The sequence below is a fragment of the Salvia splendens genome, chromosome 10 (genome assembly GCF_004379255.2).
Source record: "Salvia splendens isolate huo1 chromosome 10, SspV2, whole genome shotgun sequence".
Lineage (NCBI taxonomy): Eukaryota > Viridiplantae > Streptophyta > Magnoliopsida > Lamiales > Lamiaceae > Salvia > Salvia splendens.
This window is the reverse complement of record NC_056041.1, coordinates 26349178-26373144: the sequence shown is the minus strand read 5'-3', so window position 1 is coordinate 26373144 and position 23967 is coordinate 26349178. Positions and strand designations below refer to the sequence as shown.

Sequence of the window (23967 nt, the reverse complement as noted above, 5' to 3'; positions counted from 1 at the left end):
AGTGGAACCACTTTCCACCAAACTAGAAAAGAAAAGAGTGGCTGCCACATGATGCCTAGGGTAAGGTGACCGCGTGTAGCAAGACCTGAAGGCAGTAAGGAAACCCCCCCCCCCCAAAAAAAACACCCTTACAACTCTTTTTCTAGTCGTATCTACACCCATATATAACCCCTAGCCACTGGGACTGTGTGTGTGTGAGGCATAAGGTAAGAAGGCAACTGGCCAGAAGGACATACAAGAAGAAAACAAGAAACAAGGAGAAAAACGACCAGGAAGAATTCCAGGTCCCAAAAAAATAAGAAGGAATAAGGGTGGCGAAGCCACATAATGAATGTTGAAGAAAATGGTCGAATATACTTGACCATTAAAAAAGAAAGAAGGAATAAGGGTGGCGAAGCCACAAGACGCTACTGACCAGTTGGAGACCAATATCAGAAAATGTCCACCCAAAGAGAAGTAACAGCCAAAAGCACTAATGCACACAGTTCTCCCACATCAAAATAAAGTAGTAGTCTTGAACCTTAGAGCCTTAGGAACATCCAACCCAAACACTACAACCCAATAACCCCGTACAAGCCTTAAGCCCTTCAGGAGCCGCACGTGAGATCTGAGTCCGAAGCATCTGTGGTTCAACATTATTGAGAGAAAACAGTCCTAACATCCCCGGTGAGGAATGAGTGACTGAGCGAATCCGGTGTTTGGCCGTGAGTTTGGGTGATCTTGACGAGCAGATATACTGACTGAAAAGGAAAGGGGGGCGGCAGAAGTTCAAGGCTGTCTAAGGTCGGATTGCACCTGATCCCAAGGGGAGGGATAGTTGAAAATATAGCCCGATCAATGTGTTTAAGTGTTTTCGTGTCTGTTTATGTGTGTTTTCGTTGTTTGTGTTTTTCTCTTCTCTTTGCGTCAAAGTTTAGAGTCTAGTTTAGGATAAAGTCGGTCAGGGGTGTAACCAGGCTAGAATTCGACTTATTCCTTTTTGTTTGTTCTTCACGCTTGAGGACAAGCATGTGGTAAGTGTGAACAGTTTGATAAGTCACATTCTAGGCCTTGGTTACTGGTCAGTATACGTGCATAATTGGATTATATCTGCAAAACAGTTGCTAAAGTGTGCAGGGAAAGGATTCCAGTCAGAAGGAAAGGTATCGGATAACTCAGGTGAAAAGAGCGCCAGAAGGGTGCAATACTGACCAGGATGCATGCCAGAAAAGGCTCGAGATGGAGAAGAAGGATTGCTGGGAAGGATCAACCACAAACAAGGGGCAAAAAAGTCATTTCACGAAGAGAGTCTACCCTAAAAATCAAGGGCAGGACTCCCTATAAATGCAAGCCACTTGGAGAGAGATTGGAGGATCACCATTCACACTTAATTAGAGTATTCTCTCTCGGTAGATCAATTCCTTCAGCATCGTCCTACATCTTCTCATTCCTCACCACAACCATGATCACCTGAAGTTCCATCAGTCTGCCGGAGATTCGCCTTCCATCATTCCAGCCAGTTGTTTCCGTAGTAGTAGCAGTTTCATCGCCCGGAGTGGCAAAAACAATCTTTATTTGCTTTCTTAGTTAATCTTTACTTGTTTCCTTACGTTGGATCTGTTGCACTTTCAGTTTTCGTTTGCTTTTGAAGTGTTTCGTTTAGATCCAAACGCCTTTTATGCAATGAAGTTGTTTTTATGCATTTCTTTCAGTTCGATTCTGTTTCATTCTGCCTAGGTAGCTTAGATCTAGCTGTTGCGGTAATTTCTAAGTGTCAGAAGCATGATTTCATTTGGAATTGTTCGATCTGTGTTTGTTAGTTAAGTTGCTGCCTAGATCTAATTTCTGAAGTGTTTAAGTGCGAGATCTGATTTACGTGATTCTGCCACCTTGCATGTCATCCAGTATGTGTAGATCTTGATTTTGCTTGTTTCATCTTCGAATTTTCTGGTGTTAATTTGTGGATGTGAATTGTGAAGTTGTTAATCTGCAAATGTTATTCATGGAATCTGAGTTTGTTTGATTTCTGCATACTTGTTGAAGATGATAACATCTATATCCAAGTTTGTGACCACTTTTACTTTTTAGTTAATTTTTGCTTTTGTCCCTTACTTTTCATGCTGGTACCCTATAGACCTAACAGTGCCGACTCCTAACTACCTCTTATTCTCTGATATTCCGTTAGTCTTTTATAGTGACTATCTACTTTCCACATGGCCCTGAAACACCTTGTCCCCCACTCTCACGTACACAGCCACATGTCGTTCACTTTCACGCCACCCAGTCAGTAGAGTATACCCTTTAATTCCCGTCTAGGTAAAATCTCAACCTAAGCGTGGTAGCTAACCAAACCCTTCCAGAATATCACTACAATTACCAAAACGCATCATCTCTGTAGGATTCGACCCTTACCTCCACTATACTAATCAGTAGAAGTGGGTTGAGGAATTTCTTTGATAGCCAGGTTCAGGCTTAGCTGGGGTTTCTATCCTGATCAGTAGGATACATCATCACTTTACACGACACCTGCACACCTGTAGTATAGCTCATCAATAGGTTAGCCTAAAATACATTGGATAAGGGTTTGGGTTAGAAAATTTATAACTCGAAAAATCCATAACCCGAATAGTCCTTACGACCGTACCCAAATAGCTTGACAACCCAAGTCGATTGGCCTGAACCCGAACGGGTTAACCCAATTGACATCCCTAGATTGGTTTTGTTTATCAACGCACAAAATAAACACACCTTACATCCAACTGTAGTCAGGCGTGATCCGCGTGGAGTGCACACGTGGCGGCTATTAGTGAGGTCAGGGATGTGAAATGGGTAAGAGGGTCGCTAAAACATTTGGGCCAACTAATTTCACACTTTGGCACACATAAAATTCAGCCCAATACGATTTGGTCCATTAATTTAACAATGACGTTTTGGGTCTTCTAACTTTTACATTTCTTCCAGTAGACCATTGTCCATGTTCACAACGAACTTCTCATAGGTGATCCTCTCCAATGACTCAACTTCATCAACCAAGTTATCCACTTTCTCTGTTTTTGACGATTCATTTCGTTGGTTCTCCTTCTCATGCATGGACTTCTTTAAGGTAGCATCCTCCTTAGAGGTAGAAACAGCCTCTGTTGTAGCTAAGACAACTGGATCAGCATGGCTACTTCTAGATCTTCTCTTGAGGGGAACTTCTTTTTCCTCCTCTTCATTGCTGGAGATCTCCATCGGTGTACTCTCCTTCTGTCCTATGTCCTGCCTAGTTCTCTCCATTTCGCATCGGTATAAATATAGAATTGAAACCATTATATAAGTCTAATGGACCACTCATTTTATCACCAATTCATTTTGGGACAAAACTCTTTTATAATAAAATGTGCGTGAAATGAGCTAGCAGAATGTGAGATTTATTATTATAAAAATAAGAGAAACATTGAGAGATACACCGAAAAAGAAATTAATACTCCCTCTGTCCCATAAAAATATGAACAATAGTTATGGCACGAGAATTAATACAAAATTGGTAAAGTAATTGAGAGAGAGGAGAATGATATGGTAGAGTAAGAGAGAAGATGAGAATTAAAGTTAAAGTAAAGTTAGTGGGTAGTGGGACCTATATTATTTAATTGATATAATTTTTAAAAATGAAATGCATATATTTTTATGGGACAGATGAAAATGAAAAATACACATATTTTTATGGGACGAATTGAGTAATAAGTAATAGTAGCGTATGGCAAAAGAAGTTGTAATAATAATTTTTTTTAAAAAAAAACACGGAATTGATGTATGATTGTTAGAACATCCCACTAATGCTTCTGCCACTACATTTTGTGGTGCACCCAAACGAGACAGTTGTTAGTTGACAATCAAGGCATATATACTAGCCACAAATACTTGCATGTCAGCAAAATAATTATTTTAAAAAGTGAGATTAAAATAATGAAGCTTATAAATGATAATGGGATTCTATTAAAACATATTCTACCTCTTCTCAAATATTTTATTCTTTATATAACACGTCCACAAAGTAGATCGCTAGTGCGCCCGGCAACACTGCCGTGAAGCTGAAATATATAAATACTTCTCCTATCCATCACCAAAACGCTACAACTTTTATCAATTAGTAAATAGAAGAAGAAAAACATAAATAATTGAATCACCATAATACAAATTAAATGGGAGAATTAGGAGAATCTAGTCCAAAAGACTAGTATGTTAGGAGGTCACGGTGGATTCTTTACCCGACCATCACTCTTAGTCGGCCTCAAATGTACTCGTTAGCAGTGGTGGATCCAGAACCCGACCGAAAATTACGGGGGCGACATTTATATTTAAATATTAAATATTTAATTTAATATTATTTTTAATAATATAATAAATAATACTCCCTCTGTCCCAATAAATATAAAACATTTGGTTTCCGGCACGGGATTTTATGCAGTGGTGTTTTGTGAGTTAATGAAAAGAAAGTAAAGTAAGAGAAAGAGAAAAGTAGAGAGGATATTGTTTCCATTTTAGGAAACGTTTCAGTTTTAGTGGGACAACCCAAAAATTAAAACATTTATTTCTTATTGGACAGAGGGAGTATTATATTAATATTTAAGTAGCACTAGCTTCGTTAATAAAATATAAACACACGTTAGCTTTTAAATATGTATTAGTATTCATTTAAAAATATAAAATTATTATAAATATTTACATTCAAAATCATTTTAAATATTATATACAAAAGTGATATACGTAGGGCAGTAAATATTTAGATTTTAAAAATATTTAAAATATTTATTTTGTTACATAGAGAATAATTAAAATGTATGGATCACAAATTATAAGTACTTTAGGACAAGAAAAACATTAACATAAGATTAAAAATGATTTTAACTAAAGAATTAATATAATAACATAATATATGTAAATTAGTAAAAGTTTAGATTTTATAAAGTATTTAAAGGTATTATTTTAATAATAAAAATATGAATTGACAAAATAAAAAGGTAAAAAATGGAAAATTATCTTGTTGAGGGTTGAACTGTAACCTTTTAGTTAAAAACCCAACAACTAAACCATTGGACTACTACATTTTATATGACATTTATTAAAAATAAAAATACATTTGTACACTCCTTATTTTTTGCTCGATCCAAGGGAAAGTTCAGGCTCTCCGAACGGCCGAGCGACCGTCCCCTCCTGCCCGTTTGTAAACCAGTGCTCGTTGGTCACGGCGAGTTATTTGCCCAGCTACCACTCCGATTCATTTTGACTCTCAAAGAAAGCCCCAATGATACATACCAAACAGAAGAACTCAAGCCCAAAAGACTAATCTTAATTGAGAAAGAGTTCATTCAATCTAAATACCCTACATCAGTGTTCTCATATTAATTGAATCAATTCGTTAGTTTTGATCATTTTAAGAAACTGTGTGAAACCATTTTTCCCTAATCTCAAAACATCACACCGTAAATGCATGCAATCAAGTTCCACTATGTTAGTGGAGTTGTTGGGGCACCATTTATCCTAATCGAGCAACGTGTCGATCTACCATACTTACTCAACATTCTCTAATTTAGGACATATTTACGTAACAACATTAGAGCATCCACATCGGCGAGCACAAGCTCGTCCGACCGTCTGTGCCAGCGGCGCGGAAGAGTTGTCCGCCGTTGCGCTCTTGCCGCTGGCACGACGCTGCTCGATGCATCAAGCGCGTCCGTGCCAGCAAGCAGGCGACGTGGCAACTTCCTATTGGCCAACGGCATAGCCGTTGGCAATTTAATTCTTTTTTAAAAATCGAATTTTAATTAAAAAATCCGATTAAAAATATAAAAAAAAATTCCCACTTCCCAAAAAATTATATCCGTTTTCTACCCACTTTTAATTTATTTTTCAATTTTTTTCCCTAAAAACACACATTTTCATCTATAAATACCTCCACTTCTACACCAAAAATTCACACCACACTACACAATTCTCATCTAAATTCTCTCATTTCCATTGTCAATTCTCAATCTTTCTTTCACTCTTACTCTTACAACAAAACAATGTCCGGCCTCGACGATCATCCCCGGCTCCCACGGTTGGAACCCCGATTGGTTCGGTTCACAACCGTTTCCTAGTCCGAAAACAAAATATTCGGCCCCTCCTCAAACCCAAGGTTCGGAAGTTCTGGGTGCCTACCGGCCTTACCCGATCGAGCGGCCCCTCCCAAACTCCGACTCCTCCTACTCGCGGTGTCCGCACACCGTACACTCCGGCGGAGATGGAGCAATTGTTCAAATAGTTCTTGTCAATCTCCGAAGATCCGGAGGTTGGCACGAACCAATCCGGCGATCATTATTGGTGGCGCATCTGTCGCCGGTACAATGAAAATCGGCCGGCTGGAACAATCGAGCGCAACGAGAGTATGGTGCGCAACGCCATATACAGAGCCAACGAAGAAATCCAAAAGTTCCAGGGGTATTACCTCCAGGAAGAGCGGTCGGCGGGGAGCGGCCGGAGCGAGGTCGACAATTGCCGCGATTTCTGAATCCCGGGTTGCAAGAAAGGACCTCGGTGTGGACTTAGGAGGCGATGTTGGAGTCTGTGTGGGTGCTGGCGTAGGCCTTGGTTAGGGAGGCGGCGGTGGTGGCAGCGGCTCGGGGGCCGGGGCAGGTGCGGGCTCTGGATCGGGAGGTGGTGGGTCAAGCTCGAGTTCTAGTTCGAGCTCGAGCTCAAGGTCACGCGGCGGGGGGTCTGGCTCAGAAGCTGGCTCGTCTGCCGGATCACGTGCAGGGTCGCGAGCCGGATCAGAGTCGGGCGGTGCTGGTTCGGAAGCCGGATCGTCCGCTGGATCGTGTGCTGGATCACGAGCTGGATCGGGTGGGCATGACTAAAGGGTTTAAATCATGTATTTGAACCAAAAGTTAATAAGGATAGAAAGTTTTGAGACTACGACTAGTGGCTTGATTATCTTACGTATGTTTGAATAAAATATAAATTTGGAATGAATCCGATGTTTGTTTATCGTGGAAAGTATATTATCATTGTATTAAAGATGTGCTAGTAACGATTGTACCTTGTCAGCAACAGTGTTGAGGCTCAAGTCGATAATGTAAAAATGTTTGTGGTTTCATTTAATAAACATTGTGATGTTTTGGGTTTACTTAGAAGTCCATGACTATTGTTGTTTTCTGGTAGATTTGATATATTAGTCACTTAGTCCCGACTAAAATAACACATTTATTGGTAAAAATGAGATTTAATAACATGATGTGTGGACGACTACACATAGTTAAAGAAAGTAAATGAGTGTTGAATATTATAATTAAATTGAGAAAAAGTAGTTTGATATATTAATTGAAGAAAAAAATTAAATTATTGTATTATTTGAAAAATATAAATATATCAAATTATGTGTAACAGAAGAATAGAACATGTAATCATCAATGAGACAGAGGAAGAGGAAGTATATTATATCGACATGTTTACATGAGATATTTTAGCAGATATCCAATATGGAAGTTAGGATAAGTCTTATTCATGAATTTTAGAGCTTTTTAGTTTTTACATTAAGAGCTTATAAGTTGTGATATCTTAAGAACTTAGTATAAGTTATGAAAACATTTATATAATTACATATGTTAACTAGTTATATTGAGGCCTAACTTTTGAAAGCTTAACTTTTTTCAACAAACTTTCATATCATGAACTTGGACATGGCCCATGGGTGCTAATTTTCTACCCATTAGACGAGGTGCCAAAATTTAGCATAGATGGCTTATCGGGGCTAGTCGAGAAGTTGACATGGTATTTGCTGGAGTAGAAAGAAACGATGTGTTAGATTCTTTTCCATCCAAATCAAGTGAAAGAAGTGACAACACACAAGATCTTGTTTTCTAAGACGATGTGACATTGATAGCCACCATTTCAAAGCCCAAGACATAGAATGACTATTGATTTGCCAACTTACCCCATTTGGCATTAAACTATTTTTCCAATTCAACATCTCCATTCATCCTTTGATGAACAAGAGAGACCATGCTTTTTCTCGTATAAATAGAAAACCATCACCACCTTTTTCATCTTTAACACAAACACCATCTACCATCTCACTTTCACACACCACAATCTCAATTCAAGTAGAAGAAGAAGATATATTTTTAATGAAATGAAATGCCTCCATCCATCATCTTGAAAAGTAAAATGCAGAAAATAAAACTGAAGAACTCTTGAAGACTACATTGTAATTGATTTGAATTGTTCTTATTGATACATAATACATCCATATTTATAGGACTAGAAAAGTAATACACCTAGGAACTATACTTATTGGAACTCTACATTATAAATGTTATCCCCTCTTTCCAACAGGTTGAGACTCTACACTTTCTCTTCCCAACATACTTGGGACACTCAAGTTATCTTTCCAACACATCACCATCCTTCATCCTTTTCAAAAGGTGTGGTGCTAAATGGTCACATTATATCCCGCCACACATGGTTTTTGTCAATTTAAGAATATCCGAAAATTAAAATTACTTAAATGTCCTTACCTCGTTTTTAGTCTTTGTTTCCCTCCAAATCATCATTGGTAGATAATTCAGCCTCTTTTAAATTTTAAATTTTGAATTAAAGATTTCATTAAATACTACTCGACTTAATAGCAAATTTAATTACTATCCTCATTAATTACTACTCCATTTAATAGCAGATTCATTAGTACTTAATAGCGATTGAAAATTAAAGAGAATAACCTCACAAAACTTTTCTATCCTCATTATTTCTTGTACATGTTTAAGGAAAGGTACGACGGCTGTCATTTTCGTACTAAGATTTTTCTTTCTTAATAAAATGAAATTAAATTAGAAATTAACAAAATCTATTTATAAAATTAAATATATAACTACGAATCTTAGTTGTAACTCTTAAAAATGAAATTTTATAATTGTATTAATAAACTCATTAAAGAAAATCAAACCTATTTGAAATTATAATTGAAGAAATTAATCTACTACTATTTGTATTTTATTTATTAAATGTAATTGAACAATTAAGGTGATTTTTAGATTAAAATAAAAAAAATCCAATAGTGATTAATGTATAACTTCATTCAAATTTAAAAATTTCACTATATTATAGTGAAATTTAATACTATATTAAATTGTTCTATTATTATCTAAGATTCAATTGAATTGAGTAGTATTAATTAAAAAATCTCAAGTATATCAAATTAATCTATTTGCCTTTTATATTCTAGTTTTAGATGTAATTGGACAATTAAGGTGAATTTTAGATTCAACACAATTCAAGTGAATCTAATCACTATTGAATTGTTCAATTGATTATATGTTCAATTGAATTGTTTAGTTACATCTTATAATCGACTGAATCTAAACACTATTGAATTGCTTAGCTGAACTTTTTTGTTACATCTTACAATCGAATGATTCTAAGAGTATTGAAGTACTCAACTGATTATATGTTCAATTAACTCCTACCAGTTAATTTGTTTAATTGCATCTATAATTGAGTGAATCTAAGAACTATTGAATTTATCAATTGAATATTTGTTCAGTTTACACTTTACACTAAGTTCAATTGAATTATTTGGTTACGTCGTATATGTGAATGAATCTAGTCATTTTCGAATTGTTCAACTGATTATGTGCTCAATTAGTTCTAAGTTTAATTGAATTATTTAGTTACATTGTGTGTTTATGTGAATCTAAGCACTATTGAATTGTTCAATTGTTTCTAAATTCAATTGAATAGTTTAGTTGCATCTGGAGTATATTTAAGTGAATCTAAGCACTACTAAATTGTTCGATTGTAACTAAATTCAATTGAATACTTTAGTTACATCTTATATTTAAGCGAAACTAACCACTGCTGAATTTGGTTCATTTCAATATAGCTTCAATCAAATATCAAACTAATCTATATTCGGTTGAGTAATCTGTTTTCTTAATTTTTAAATCAATGTGTTTATTTGTTTATATGATTATTATTATTGCTATTTTGTTAATAAATTTTGAATTATTATAATGTCAAATATTACTATTTTGTTATTATTTCAGTTACTTGATTGATTTTAATTGATTAATATAAATTCAAAATCCCATCAAACTTCTTAATTTATTAGAGTATTATATTGGACCAAATTTATTTAAGGATGGTTTGTTGTTTATTTTTATAGCTATTTTTAATTGTAATCGATAATTTTTAAGTAATATTATGTTGTATTCTGTAGTTTTTTTAAAAAATATTACTATTATTTTAAACAAATAAAATGATAATATATTACCTTTTGCAAAATTAGACAATTGAGTTGAATTTTAAATTCAATTGAGAATTAAATTTTATTGTTAACATTGTGATTGAGTTACTGATTGTATTGATTTAAAATTGTAACTAATTAGTACCTCTCACTGGGAGAGCATAGTTTAAAATTTAAATTTGAAATAATATCCTCCTTCTCTCTTGTTAGCATGCTTCATTAATCGTGCATGATTAAATACAAGCATGTTAGGTTTAATTAATTATCTAAAACATCTACATTTATGAAGATGAATAAATTAATCAAAATTGAAAATTAGAATTGACCATAAAATCAATTTATTCACACATCCTCCTTCTCTCTTCAAAAACAATCAAAAGTATTTCGATTGATTTATAGCCACAAGCCACCATGATGTTCTCTTCTCCGGCCCGAGCCCGACGCACGCGGTAGGGTCGACTACGGCTAAAAAGTCTTTTGCTCAAAGTTATCGTGGTCGTGTCAAACGTAGGAGACGTCAGGCCTCTTAGTGTTGCTTTGAGAATTAGTTTTTCTTCAAGTTATGAGCTTGTGTATCTGTTGCAGCCATGAGTCCGTGGGAAATAATCAAATCAGCCGACAGTAGCAAGATATGGCAGTAGCATGGAATGTTAATGTAGTATTATGTTTTGTAGGACCTCTTATGATGATTATTCAAGTAAACATGAAATTTTTTCAAGGTTGCAAATTTATCTATAAGAATTTTGATGATTGGGCGAATTTTTGATGGTAACAAATGCAGGTAATAAATATATAGATCACGACACAAGGAATTACGTGGTTCGATTTACTGAGGTAAATCTACGTCCACGGGAAGAAAGGAGGGCAAGATTGTATTGCTTGATCTGGTTTACAGCTTACAAATACAGACTTGCTATATGATATTTGATGTCTCTAGAGAGCTTCTTTTTCCTCTTTTAGTCTATCTGATCTAAGTTCTATTTATACATTGAACTAAGATCGTGGCTTGCATCACCACTAACTAGGTCGTGGATGTCGTGGAGGTCATGAGATCCTGCATGGGTCCACTATCTCTTTGTTTGGTCCGCTATCCTGCATGAGATCCTGCATGAGTTGACACCACTAAATAGATCGTGTAGTGGAGGTCGTGGAGGTTCTGCATGAGTCCACTATCGTGGAGGTTCTGCATGAGTCCACTATCTCCCAGTTCGGTCGAATACTGAGACCGAACTGCTGAACTATTGCCGAGCAGCTTTTGCCGATCTGAGAGTAGAGCTTGATTGGTCGGCTTTTACCGAGCTGTAGGCTGGGGCCGAACTCTTTGGTAATGCCGAACTGATACTCTTCCTTGGGCTTTGGGCTGATGGGCCGTCACTGCTATTGGGCTTGTTTAGTACGTACCCCATCACTACCCCCCCCGAAGTGAATCACTTCGGCGAAGCGAGTCACTTCGGCATTCTGGATAAAGGTACGGGGGAGGCTGACGTCAGGGGACGTGCCTTGCGCGTGACTGCATTAAATGCGACAGTAAAATCCGGCCGTTGAATCCTGAAAAGGTGGGATTCGAAACGGTGCGATGATTTTGAAATCTTCTCCGAATCTGATAAATACGTCCTTTCTTCATCATTTGAACACTTTTTCTATTGCTTCTTCTGTATTCTCTCTCTTTTGCGTAAAAATTTCCTTCCGCTTTCAAGAATTTCTTCAGAATTTCTTCAGACTTTCAAAGAGTAAGAACTATGTCTTCTTCTTCTTCTTCTTCTGAGTCAGGTAGCGGTAGGAAAGGGGATAAGGGGTCTTCTATCCGGAAAGAATCCGGGGAGAAGACCGTAGAGTATTTTCACAGCATCTTGAGTAAGGATACTGTGATATCCCTACACGAAAAATATTTTTTTCCTGGGGGGAAGGTTGCGATTCCCGACGACCTTCATAGGGCTGACTCGCCGCCGGAGGGTTACGCCACCGTTTATGAAGCCGGCTTGGAATGCGGGCTTCGTTTCCCTCTTCCCCCTGCCTTTGTAGAGCTGCTTGATTTTTTCCAACTCCCTTTAGGTCAGGTGACTCCGAATTCTTGGAGGCACTTATCGGCCTTTGCTGCCGAACTGCGTAGGCTAGATAAGGATCTGTCTCTGAGGGCAATCCTTAATTTTTTCCAGTTTAAGAGAAAAGGATCTTGGTTTTACTTGATCCCTTTACAGCCTTTTAGGGCCTTCTGCAAAACCAAGTGGCCAAAGTGGCAACATCGCTTCTTTTTTTATAATAGGACAGCGGCTCCGGGCTTTCCCTGGAGAGGGCCGAAGTCCGTGATTCCTCATCCTCGGTTAGAACCGTTGAACGAGCTCGAGGGCGAGCTCAATAAGATTCCTATGATTAGGAAGCAGTACCTGGAGTCTGAGCTCGTCAAGGGCGACTTCGTGTTCGACTCCTCGTCTTCGGACGAAGAGACTGAGGGTGAGGACTTCTTTTTTGTGCCTTACTGCTTTTGTGGCGAAAACTAACCTTGCTTTCTTGCTTTTTGGCAGTGAACTTGCTAAATAAGATTAGCCGCAAATCCTCCGAGCTTAAGGAGCCGGAGAAACAGAAGGCTACCAGCTTGGCGCCTGATGCCGAGAAGAATCCGAAGAGGCAGAAGACCTCTTCTTCGGATCCAAAAAAGCCGGAGTCCACTTCGGCAAAGGGGAAGGGGAAGACCCAGAAGCCCCCAAGAGCGCCGGAGAGAGACATCGTCTTGGAGCCCCCTTCGGAGCATGTCTGTGAGCCTTTTGCATGGCCAACGGACTTTGCCGAGGTAACTTCTCTTCTTGATTCTTTGGCTTTGCTTCTTTCCTATGTTTTTTTGGTGGCCCCTCTGTTGACTCTTTCCTTTTTCCATTTTCAGAGGAATAGCATGCTCAGCAAGCTCGTCGCAGTCGAACTCTCTAAAGCGTCCAGCGACTATGCTGAGATGCAGAGGAAGTTGGCGGCTGCTCGTCACCAGGCCGAACAGGCTAAGGCAGACTTTGAGAAGGCCAGAGCTGCTAGGATCTCGGCCCAGGATGAAGCCCAGTTTGCCAAAAACCAGCTCGTCATCCAGCGAGAGCAGACGAAACGGAGGGATGCTGCCGTCGTGGTTGCCCAAGGGGAGGTTCTCCGTGCTTTCGCGGAGAAACTCTTTCTGAGCAATCAATTTTCGGCCTTTGTCGGTGATCTGCTGAAACTGATGACCGATAATGCCGAGCAGGGACCCGAAGTCGTCCTGCCGCTGTATGGCCGAGAAATTGCAGCTCGTCTCCAGAGTCTGCCGCTCCTTGAGGAGCTTGCTTCGTCCTCGGTCCTGCTTTCTGCTGACCGAGTTCGTAGTTGCCGAGCTGACCGGGATGAGAATATGGAGGCTATCTTTGCCTCCTTAGGGCCAGTTTCACCCGCTCCAATTTTCCACGGAGAGGGTGAGACCGAGCAGCTTGATCAGCAGACCGGAGACAGGCAGGCCGAGCAAGAGGTGCTGCTGATCGGTGATGGGGGCACCGAGCAGGCTGGGGGGAGCAAGGAGGCCGAGGCTGAAGCTGAGGCAGACAAGGAGAAGGAAGCTGAACCTCACCGAGGAGCCGGAGACGAAGCTGGCGGAGTATGATTTCGTCTCCCTTCTCTTAGTTTAGTTTCTTCCTTGTAAAATGGCCTTGAAGCCCTCCTTGTGTAAAAAATTTTTTTTTCTTATGAATGAAAAAATTCTTCTTTCTACACTTGTGTCTTCGTATAGCTTTTCGTACTCTCTTTTACTCCTGTTGTGGTTTACTACCTGCTCAGTAAAATGAAATGCCGAACTGACATAGCTGCTTTGTATTCTTAACTCTTAAGGAGCTGGAGGTACTTCACTGGAAGCGGCTGTACTCTTCCGCTTTAGACGAAGCTGAGAAAAAAGCCATAGCTGACCAGATGAAGAATGACGAACTCTTGGCTTGTTTAGTGAAGCTGGAGGCCGACAATAAGGACTTAGAGTCCGAAAAGAAAGATCTGGAGGCCGAGCTGAATACTGCCGTCGTTGAGAGGACTGCGTATGAGGATTTCATCTGCAGGCGCGGGGGAATGACCATCTCTGAAGTTCAGGAACGAGTTGACGAACTGTGGGAGGAATATCATGTACTCCGGATGAACAATGCGCTGGAGAGCTCGGCTTGCCAACAAGTCGTGAAATCATTGCGGCGCTGGGCTTCTCGGTACGACATCATTCTTTCCCGGCGTCCCTCAATCGAGAGATTCCTTAGGCATTTCCCGCCAACAGATGGTCGCACTCCAGCTCAAACCTCTGATTCACTTGCTCAAAACCCTACTCCAAGTCAGCAACGAACTCAGGAACAACCGGAGACGTCAAGACGAGGACGGACTGAAGTTCGCAGAGGAGCGGTGACTATGAGTGAGCAAGATCGGCAAATGATTCGTGAAGAGACTCTTCGCCGCCGAGGTGCTAGAGCTTCCCGGGCTCAGGGAAGAGGCGGTAGGTCGATTAGAGCATCTCGTCGACCTGCTTATTCTTCAGCTGCCCGGAATGGCCGAACTCGGCTTCACGAGGATTTTGTGAATAGATGGCTCAACTTTAGCAACCATGGACAGTAGAATAGTCCTTTGTAATGGCGTAACGCCTTCTCGTAGGGCAGCAGAATTATATGCCGAACAAGATTTAATAAATGAAATTTTCATTTCGCTTCTATCACTGCGTATTTACAGCTCAGCGAAAAAATTTCATCGTGCTCGTCCTCGGTCTTATGAAGTAAACTTCTTTGACCGGACTCGTCCTCGGTCTTATGAAGTAAGCTTCTTTGACCGGACTCGTCTTTGGTCTTATGAAGTAAACTTCTTTGACCGGACTTGGTCCTCGGTCTTATGAAATAAACTTCTTTGACCGGACTCGTCTTTGGTCTTATGAAGTAAACTTCTTTGACCGGACTCGTCTTTGGTCTTATGAAGTAAATTTCTTTGACCGGACTAAGCTTGTGTCCTAATTTGGCGAGTTTTATCGCTCGGATCGGACTTTCCCTTGTCCTAATTTGGGGATCGGACTTTCCCTTGTCCTAATTCGGCGAGTTTTATCGTGTGGATCGGACTTTCCCTTTGTTGCAGTTCGTTTCAGACGAACTGCTTGTTTCTTAAGCTGAATTGTGGTCTTGTATCCTCCTTAGAAGCTTGGACTCACAATCGTTGGCTTATATATGTTCTAAAAAGGGGATTAGCCTTCGAAGAACAAGATACCTCAGTAACATTTGTAAGAGACGACACGCACATAGACAGACAACGCACATAAAGACAAACATGAAAAACAAGTAAAAAACAAAGAAAGCACATACCCCTAGGACCGAACTAGACACAAGACTGACTGACCGGACTGTCTCTTACAAATGGAACTTCTTGAGGTTGGAAATGTGCCATGTTCGGGGTACTTGTTCTCCTGACATGTGAGTCAATTTGTAAGACCCTTTGTCGAGGACTTCTGACACCCGATATGGACCTTCCCATGTGGGTTCGAGTTTGCCCAGCTTTTCTGCTCGGCTTACTTCGTTGTTTCTCAAGACGAGATCTCCCACTTGAAATTGCAGCTTTTTCACCCTTTGGTTATAATACCGGGCTACTTGCTCCTTGTACTTGGCTGCTTTTATGCAGGCCAATTCTCTTCTTTCTTCGGCCAGATCTAGTTCGGCTCTCAGTCCGTCATCATTCATTTCTGAGGAGAAATTTAGAGTTCGGGGACTGGGTACGCCGATCTCAACCGGAATCACGGCTTCAGTGCCGTACACCAGACTGTACGGAGTTTCACCGTTGGAGGTTTTGGGTGTAGTTCGGTAGGACCATAGGACTTGAGGGAGATTTTCTACCCATTGTCCTTTGGCTTGTTCAATGGTACGAACTGAGCGGGCGGCTTCTCAGGATTGAGACGTGGCCCCAATCGGTCTTGCACCGGAGTCCTTTGAATCCTTTCAAAAGGAGTTCGGCGAGGATGTCCCTGATCGCCAAAAGGAGTTCGACGAGGATGTCCCTGATCGCTATGATCGGGCTTCCTCCTGTCTCCTCGGGATGAGCTGTCTAAAGACCGTTTGCGACGGTCTGCCTCATCGGCACGGGAGAACTGGTCCGCAATGTCCCACATCTCTTGAGCTGTTTGCGGACTGCATTCCACGAGCTTTCTGTAGAGAGCTCCGGGCAGGATTCCATTTTGGAATGCCGAAATGACAAGTAGATCATTGAGATCATCTACTTGTAGGCATTCCTTGTGGAACCTCGTCATAAAGTCGCTGATCTTTTCGTCGCGACCTTGACGTATAGAAAGCAGCTGAGCCGAAGTGATTCGGGCTTCCGCTTTCTGAAAGAACCTCCTGTGGAAAGCATCCATTAGATCTCGGTAAGATCTAATGCTGCCTTGGGGGAGGCTATCGAACCACCTTCTTGCGTTCCCGATAAGCAGCTCGGGAAACAGCTTGCACATATGGACCTCATTGAGACCCTGGTTCGCCATGTTATACTGATAGCGTCCCAGGAAGTCATGAGGATTCACTAACCCGTCATAAGTCATCGACGGAGTTCGGTAGTTCTGTGGCAAGGGAGTTCGGGTGATATCGTCCGAGAACGGAGTCTTCAATGCTCCGTACATGGCGAACCCGACATCTCTTCGGTATGGAGGAGATGGAGTTCTCCTGTGATTCCGGTACCGAGGAGGAACAGGAACATGTCGGGGTTGAGGATTCTTCTTCTTGGAAGACACGGCACTACTGCGGTAGTGACTTTCATGTCTGGATGAGGAGGGAGAATCCACCGTTTTCGTCTCCGGCTTTTGGCCCTTTTGCAGGAAAATTAAGAACTCTTCCTGCTTCTCGGCCAAAAACAACTTGACAGCCTCGTTCAAATCGGGCTGCTGGGAAGACTCGGTGCGATGAGTCTTTGAGCGGCTTGTTCCTTCTCCGTGAGAACTGGAAGTAGATTTCTCCCGAGGCTGTTTTCCAGACCTGCGGGCTGGACTAGCTTCCTCATGGTTATCACGAACGGTATTATGGGTGTTACGTGATCTGGTATGCATTTTTTTGGTGGAAGAGGATCAAAAACTCGCTTTTATCACAGATTTGGTTCTCTGTTCCCACAGACGGCGCCAGTGATGGTTGGACGAATTTTTGATGGTAACAAATGCAGGTAATAAATATATAGATCACGACACAAGGAATTACGTGGTTCGATTTACTGAGGTAAATCTACGTCCACGGGAAGAAAGGAGGGCAAGATTGTATTGCTTGATCTGGTTTACAGCTTACAAATACAGACTTGCTATATGATATTTGATGTCTCTAGAGAGCTTCTTTTTCCTCTTTTAGTCTATCTGATCTAAGTTCTATTTATACATTGAACTAAGATCGTGGCTTGCATCACCCCTAACTAGGTCGTGGATGTCGTGGAGGTCATGAGATCCTGCATGGGTCCACTATCTCTTTGTTTGGTCCGCTATCCTGCATGAGATCCTGCATGAGTTGACACCACTAAATAGATCGTGTAGTGGAGGTCGTGGAGGTTCTGCATGAGTCCACTATCGTGGAGGTTCTGCATGAGTCCACTATCTCCCAGTTCGGTCGAATACTGAGACCGAACTGCTGAACTATTGCCGAGCAGCTTTTGCCGATCTGAGAGTAGAGCTTGATTGGTCGGCTTTTACCGAGCTGTAGGCTGGGGCCGAACTCTTTGGTAATGCCGAACTGATACTCTTCCTTGGGCTTTGGGCTGATGGGCCGTCACTGCTATTGGGCTTGTTTAGTACGTACCCCATCAGATTTGTCACTGATCCTAGAGAAATTTTTGCAGTAAATTGTTTTTCTACATGATACTGCCGAGGCTAATAATAACTTTTATATGTTCGGTACTTATATATTAAACTCACATGTGTGTGAATGAATTGCTTCTCAACGACATCGATCGCGAATTTCAACCAAAACGTCAAAGTTATGTAGGGTGATCCTGCGCCCGGATACTCAACGATGGCCAGCTTCTCATCATCCGGCTCGACAACTCCTTCAGCTCCAGCTTAAGTAAAAAAATCAACACTTATTTGCTATGCTTGACATGAAGCTAAACTCATACGAAAAGTTTTAAGTTTTGTATATTAAGGATTTTGTGAAAAGAAAATGGGTGACACTGACAGAGAATATAAAAATGGCTATTGGCTCCATTTTGTGTTAATGCTGGCGGGAGAAGAAGAACCGAGACCGCCAATTTCCCTTCCAAATATAAAAAGGATATAAAAGTAAAATCAAGTAGTACTAAACCGGAAATTTGAAATAACCTGGTTTTTTTTGCTATTAAACCAGTTTATGGTTGGCCATATTATTGTTTCAAAAACCACAATATTCATACCTTTCAAGTGCGTAGCAATCCATGTAAAAATTTAAGTGAAAACATCCTTTCTCTATTCAACGGTAAATCTTCTTAAAACCAAATTTAGCCATGTTCAACTACTAAGAGCATCTCTAAGGGGGAAAGGTATATTGAGAAGATATATTTCTCATTTACCTTCTTAAAAATGTTATTATACCTTCTTAAAAAGTAATGGACTCCAAGGAAATAAGGTAAATTAAAAAGGCAACCAAAATAACTAACTTTTTACCTTTTCTATCAAAAAGAGGTAAAGATACCTTCTCAAAATGAAAGAATGTATAAGGGCATCCACAATGGGACGCCCTAAGGCGCGCCACGTCAGCAGTTTTATCCTCCTACCCCCCACCTGCAATGGGGCGCCATATGCATTTTATTTTATTTGAATATTGAAATAACAAAAAATTGGTAAAAAACTTTATTTCATGTATAAAAATTAATACATTACAATACGAATTAAAAAAAATACGCAAACTCAACGACGGCGGTTACAGGCCCACACTTCCTCAATCATGTCGTTCATGAGTTGCGCATGGTCTTGTTGGTTGCGCATTGATGCCTGTCTAGCTAGAACCTCATCGAAGCCCGACGACAATCCTCTAGCGGGGGGCTCGGTCACCGTGCTAGACGAGCTAGATGCACCGTCATCATGGTTCCACTCGGTGATGCTCTCACCTTCATGCTCGAATATCATGTTGTGCATGATAATGCACGCATACATGACGTCGGCGATGATTTCCTTGAACCAAAGACGAGTCGGCCCTCTCACAACGGCCCACCGTGATCGGAGCACACCAAATGCACACCAAAATAAAAAATGCGTGGCATCGTCCGCGACCATCGTCCGCCGATCCCGCAATGGGGCGCTCGATGGCCTATCGTCCGCGCCCATCGTCCGCCGAGCCCACAATGGCGCGGACAATAGGCCATCATTCGCGCTTCAACCGCGGACGATGCATCGGGCGTGGGCGTAGGGCGCGGACGATGGCGGGCACCCACAATGGGGCGGACGATGGGCCCGCGGACGATGGCATGCATCGGGCGTGCCATCGAGCGTCCCATTGTGGATGACCTAATACCTCCTCAAATACTCTTTCTATTGGAACATGAAATTTTATTAAGAAGAGGTAAATATGGTAGTTATTTCTCTTTACCTCTCCATTTACCCTCTCCCTTGGAGATGCTCTAAGAATGCTTAAACATAGTTCTTAAACATCCCAAGCATAGCTATTTTAGAGAATATATTGTTAATGTGGTGATCAAGAACATTGATGAAGATCATGATAATTTAACATACACTCATGCAACATCTAAATCAAAAAAATGTATTAGAAGATCGCCAAGATCGTAAAAGTACTACCAGCTGTGAGAGTGCAGTGACTAGGCATGTGGTTCAAATAAATGAGCTCGTAAAGGAATACGGGGATGCATCTTTATATTAGAATATTGTCTTAGAGGATTATTTTGTCATTTAGATACAATTGGGATTCTATTAGCTTCTTTTCGTTTGTATATATATGTAGTTACTGTTGAATTGTCCAATCAATGAAAAATACATAATCTGATCCTCTCTCCTATTGTTTTCCTTTGTTTCAATATGGCTTGCACTGCAAAGCATCTCCAATGCCGGCGTCAAAATAGCGACGCCCATTTTTCGCCGACGCCGGTTCTGACGCCGAACCATTGGAAACGGCATCGGCGAAATCGGCGTCAAAATCGGCGTGGCCATGCCGATTCGCGCGATGACGCCGGTTCCGACGCCGATCCTCACGGCGCCATTGTGGGTCCCGGATCGGCGTCAAACTGGCGTCAGATTTTATTTTTTATTTTTTTTTCTTTTGAAAACACTATATATACGTGCTTTGAACGTCATTTTCATTCGCACCACTTGTTTTAACGAGTACTCTCTCTCTACCTTACTTTCTGTTCAAGATCAATTTAAGAAATGAGTAATGCCGGTGGTAGTGGTGGGGATGCGGATGAGTACGAGCGTATGATGAACGAAGAGCTAGATGCCTATACGAGCCGTGAGGTTGATCGATGGATGCAGAGTTATATGCAGACGGCGGCACCTCACCCACGACCAGTTGTCCACCATCGACAAGTGGTTGATCGTGATCATGAAGCTGCACATCAGCGCCTGTTCACAGATTACTTCGCAGAGGAGCCGCGTTTTAACGCCAACCATTTCAGGCGTCGTTTTAGGATGAGGCGGGACTTGTTTATGCGTATTGTTAACGCTTTGGAGCAGCGATATCTGTATTTCCGCTTCAGGCACGATGCGGCTGGCAGACCCGGCCACACCTCTATTCAAAAGTGCACTGCGGCAATCAGGCAGTTGGCCTATGGCACCGCGGCAGACATGTGGGACAAATACCTCCACATCGGTGAGACGACTGCCATCGAATGTATGAAGTATTTCTGTCAGGGCGTGATCGAAGTATTCGGTGATCAGTATCTCCGAAAGCCTACCCCCGAAGATTGCCGGAATCTGCTGCGGATGCACGGGGATCAGCATGGGTTCCCGGGAATGTTAGGCAGCATAGATTATATGCATTGGGAGTGGAAGAACTGTCCCTCTGCCTGGAAGGGGTTTTACACGACCGGCTACAAGGGAAAAAATCCCACGATGATCCTCGAGGCCGTAGCTGATTACCGGTTGGATTTGGCATGCGTATTTTGGGAAAGCCGGTTCGAACAACGACCTAAACATCCTCAACTCGTCTCCCCTTTTCAACGAGCAGTGCCAGGGCGTCGGTCCGGCCATCAGTTTTGTCGCCAACGGCAACCAGCATGATATGGGCTACTACTTGGCGGATGGGATATACCATAGGTGGCCCGTCTTTGTGAAGACGATCCGGTGCGCATCAGATGCGAAGAAGGCCTACTTTGCGACGCGGCAGGAGTCGGCGCGAAAGGACGTGGAGCGCGCATTTGGTGTGCTTCAGGCTCGATGGGCTGCAGTTAAGGGACCAACGCGTTTGTGGAATGTCGACTGCATTGCTGATATAATGTACGCCTGTATTATTATGCACAACATGATTGTCGAAGATGAAGGTGTACAACTGACTGATTGGGCCAACGACGATAATGAGGCCGGTCCAAGCCACGACGTCGCCACCGCCAACGTACGAGGTGGGGTACCTCACGATGAAGAAGCCCTCCTCCAAGCACATGCCGACATGCGTCAGACGGAGGCTCATATTCGACTCCAAAAGGATTTAGTTGAAGAGTTGTGGGCGCGGAGGATTGCAAGGCGTTATTTTTTATGTAAATTTATGTAATTTTTTTAAATGTAATTTTTTTAAATGTATTTTTTTTAAATTATTGTACTTTTTGAAATTTTAATATTATTATTCGAATTTTCCGTATTTGTCTCGTAAATTAAATTCCGTATGTTGATACGAGTGTAAATTAAATTATATAATTGTTATTAGTGATGTGGATAGGTAGTGTGAAGGCTATGTGAGGGCTATTTGATGTCCAGTTGATGTGGCAAGCTGATGTGGCAGGAGAATTGTAGTGCTGATGATGTGGCAGTGTGAAGGCTATGTGAGGGCTATTTGACGTCCAGTCTTACTGGAGATGCTCTTATGGTATCAGGTTCCTTGAATCTGTCTCTTTTCCATTTTTTTTATTTTTCACTCGCTTCCGCATATAACTATGGCTACGTTTGACGAGTCAAGCTCTCAAAGTTCTGTTTCTCCTTCTTCTCCCCATCTCCCTCTTCTATCTCACAACAACCCCTTATCAATCAAGCTCTCTGAAACAAATTTTCTGATCTGGAAACAACAAGTTCTAGTTATCATTGAAGGCTATGGGCTGGAAGGCTTTCTCACCGGTGAAGAGTCGGCTCCCCCTAAGATGATCTCGGTAGAGAGATCATATTGTATCAATCCGAAATTTCTGGCCTGGAATCACCAGGACAAGCTTTTGTGTGCTTGGTTACAAGCATCGCTCTCCGAAAGCACTATGATGCTCGTGATAGGACCGACTTCCACAAAGGAGGTTTGGAAAGCTATTGAGACTAAATTTTTCGGTCAGTCCAAAGCAAAGGTTATGCAATACAAATTGGAGTTACAAACCTTGAAGAAAGAAACCTTGGCAATGCAAGATTATCTCCTCAAAGTGAAAAATTGTTGTGATCTCTTAGGATCTGCTGGATACAAGGTCAGTGATGAAGATCAAATCCTTCATATACTCAGTGGTTTGGGGCCTGAATATGACGTCGTCATGGTTACCATTACCTCTAGAGCAGATGCCTGCAGTCTGCAGGATATGATTGCTTTACTTCTAAGTTTTGAATCTATGCTTGAAACTGCCAAACTTTCTTCTGGAAGCCTTGATGGATCTCAACCTACTATCAACCTTGTTCACACCACAAGCCAAAGGAAGAATTATCAAAAGGGAAATAACAACTACTCCAATAGAGGAGGATACAATTTTAGAGGAGGAAGAGGTTGAAGAGGATCTAGCAATCGGCTCTTTTGTCAGCTTTGTCAAAAACCGGGCCATACTGCTGAAAAATGTTGGTATAGGTTTGATCAAACCTTCTCTTCACATACCCCTCAACAGCCAAGGCAACATCCTTAAAATTCTCATTCTCAATATTCTGGATTTCATCAAAATCCAGCTACAAACATGGTTGTGGCTCGTAGCAATGTGAGTTACACTCCTCCATTTTCCCATGCTCCCTCAAAGTACAGCTTGGACTCTCCTTCAATTACCTCTTGGTACCCTGACTCTGGAGCCACAAATCATGTTTCACATGATATCTCCAACCTAAATGCAGGAGCTGATTATCGAGAAGGTAAGAAGCTTCAACTCGGTAATGGATTTGGTGTGAATATTGCTTATGTTGGTCAATCCATTCTTCACTCTTCTCTCCCTTCTTCTAGGCCTCTGATCCTTAAAGACTTATTACATGTCCCAGAAATTACTAAAAATTTATTGAGTGTTTCACAATTCGCAAAAGATAACAAAGTGTTTTTTGAGTTTCACCCTCATTCTTGTTTTGTGAAAGATCAGGTGTCCAAGGAAAAAATACTCAAGGGAACACTTGATCAGGGGTTGTACCATTTTCTTCTCCACAAGAACTCCAGCCAACCTTCAAAGAACTCATCCAACTTACCTGCTTTCAACAAAAACAGTAGCACTTCACCCACTGTGTGCTCTGCTTCTTTAGCTAATTCCAGTAGTTCTCATGTTCTTTTTTCAAAATCTATTTCTAGTTTAGCTGTTTGGCACAAAAGACTTGGTCATTGTGCTTTCGATGTAGTTGAAAAGGCTCTCAATCAATGTAAAATTCCTCTTGTTTCAATGAAGTCAAGTGTTTGTGCCATCCTTGTTGCATT

At 41.3% G+C, this 23967-nt stretch overlaps 1 non-coding gene across 1 annotated transcript; it reads left to right on the top strand.

The window, feature by feature from the left end:
* Positions 1 to 22780: 22780 nt before the first annotated feature.
* On the top strand, positions 22781 to 22919 carry LOC121753484. Its single transcript, XR_006040456.1, has one exon. It is a non-coding gene; the product is annotated as a small nucleolar RNA Z247 (small nucleolar RNA).
* Positions 22920 to 23967: the final 1048 nt, after the last annotated feature.